Genomic DNA, 2,851 nt, shown 5'->3' with positions numbered 1-2,851 from the left:
AATTTTTTAAAACCATCTACTAATAATTAGTCCAGTCAACGTCTAAACTTCAATGTTGCATATGTCATTTTTATGTAGTTTCTAGTCTTTTCTAAATGAGTTTTTTATTCACATGGTTTTACAAGCAAGGTCTGCAAGCAAATTTGAGCTGAGAAATTTCTCTTAGCCTTTAAGTATAATTGATGGTGTTCTTTGTTTAATTTAATTTGTTTAAATATAGTATTTTACTAAACAAATGTTTGTTCTTTGTTTTTTACTTATTTCTTTTCAGATTCTTTAGAACTATGCAACTAAGCTAAGCAAGTTTTGTTTTATTTTTTAGTGCAATCGGACAGAACTGAAGTGTTTTTTAGTCGCTTCACACAGTATAACTGGTACTGATTTGAGTAAGTTTACTATTTTTTATTTTATATTGGATTTATTTTATATTAGATATATATTTTATGTATTTAACATGGAAAACTGACTGTAATTTGTTGACACGAAAGTGATCAACGAATTACAGTCAGTAGTTTGTTGATCACTTACTTAAATAATTTTTTTGCATTTTAGTCTAGATTTTTTGTTAAATTAAAAATAATTGATGTAAATAAACATTGTTTAATATTTTTGATAAATCTATCTTTTTATGTATATAAACATAAAAAGATAGATTTCAATAAATCTTAAGTTTAAATATAGTCTTTGATTAGAAAAGATCACAATTTGTAAGATTCTTTTACATTTTTTTATTATTCAGTTGTAACAATAGTAATATTACTGGTAATATGTTTAATGATAATAGTGAAATTGAAGTGGATAATATTAGACTCAATGAAGTTATTAATGTAAATGCTAATAGGCAACTTGAAAATAGTTGTTGTCAAGTGAAAGAGATAGATCTAGACAAGATGAAATTAATCGTTGATGAAATGTAAGAAACGCTGCTCAGTGATCAGAAATTTACTTCCCAGAATTCAGTGTCAAGCAGTGTTAATGTCTGTTAATTTGACTTTACTTTAGACAATTTAGAACAAAGCAAAGTATGAATTTTACTATTTATAGTAACAATTAGAAAAAGTTTTAAATTTAAATGATTTTCAATTTTTTTATAATTTTTTCAAATATAATTGTTTTTTTTTTTTTAGTTGCCTTTGTCATCACTTGATTAGTTTGCTTTGTTGAAACATGGTTTTAATTTTGTAAATTTAATATGATGTGAAATTTACTCTATTAATCATTAGTCAACAGTTAGAGAGATACTGGAGTTTAATTAAGAAATGCTAGAAATTAAATCAAGGTAAAAATAATTTTGTTTACTGGTAACATAATAAAACCAGTTACTACTATTTATTGAGTGTTTTTTTACTTTTTTTAACATGCTGCTTTGGAAACACTTTCATTCTTTCCCTCTCTCTTAGAGAGGGAGAGTTATTAAAACTTATGTATTTACTGAGCTCTTACGTATTTCTACCACAATACCACAATTGATAATTTAAAAAAAAATTTTTTACAAGTTGCTTGCTATTTTATGGTATAATTGTTCAAATTGTTTAACTATAAATGTTCATCGATTGTTTAAATATTGTAATAAATAAAGTCTTTTTAGTCCAAGTATTTTATTTGATAAAATATCTAATTAAGTCGTGGTGTTATTTGCCTGTGTTACTACATTGTGTTGTCTAGCCTTTTTATAATCTTTTCTTTTTTAATTACTCTGGAGACAAAGTAATGTGTGCTTACAAATATTTTATGCTATGCGCTATTGTTACTGTGTTTTGTGTTGATAGACCTAGGCTGTTATAGCTATTTTTTTATTCTTCATATTTTCTGTAATATTACTATCCTAATTCTACTAACAATAAAATGCAAATAATACTTTTTTAATTTTTTCATTTATTTCTTTTTTTAGGTATTTGCATGCTTTACTTGACTTTCTTTTTCTGGTACCTGTGTTTTGACAGATTTAAAAAAAAACTGATGTTTATGCGGTCTTTATGTCGTTAACTATAAGCAATGACATTGCTGATAGGGAGTCAAAGTTAAAATATTATTTATAGATAAATTTGTATTTAATTTTTTAGATAATATATCATTTGTATTATATTAATTTACATTTGTATTAATGTGTTTTTGTTGCTAATGATTTAATTACTTATAACCCGTATTAGGGATTGCTTACTGCTACTTTTTTTATCATTGTTACTGCTGTAAATTTCTACTTTTATTATTATAATTGTAGTTTTTATTGTTATTACCACAATGATTATTACTGTATTACACAGGTCAACAAAAAAAAATCTTTTTCTGGTGCCGAGCAACCAATTTGACTTTTGTATAGCATTTCTCATTTTTTATTATCACGTCAAGTTGTAAAGACAATTGTAAACGTTTATATCATTTGCACTTTCAATTAAAGTGTAAAAGCAAATTTAAAATATCGCGAAAAAAAATCATATAGTTGGGCCAGTAATGTTACCAACAGTTTTTAAAACAGTTGGTAACTTGGTAAAAGCATTACGTTTTTTTCACGGTTCCAACTAAATAGCCGGTTGATGGCCCAACTATAGCTAATAGTTGGTTATTAGGATCGGGCCAACTACTTACCAACTGTTCAATGTTTACTGGGATGACTTCAAATTTCAAAGAGTAAAGAAAAGAGTAAAGTATGCTTCTTTCAAAGATGGTAAAAAGCAAAGAAAAGAATAAAGTATGCTTTTTTCAAAGATGGTAAAGAAAAGAATAAAGTATGCTTCTTTTCAAAGATGGTAAAAAGCAAAGAAAAGAATAAAGTATGCTACTTTTCAAAGATGGTAAAGAGCAAAAAAAAGAATAAAGTATGCTTCTTTTCAAAGTATAAATAATAAAATAA

Source organism: Hydra vulgaris, chromosome 09 (genome assembly GCF_038396675.1).
Source record: "Hydra vulgaris chromosome 09, alternate assembly HydraT2T_AEP".
Classification (NCBI taxonomy): domain Eukaryota; kingdom Metazoa; phylum Cnidaria; class Hydrozoa; order Anthoathecata; family Hydridae; genus Hydra; species Hydra vulgaris.
Note: the sequence above shows the minus strand (reverse complement) of the source record.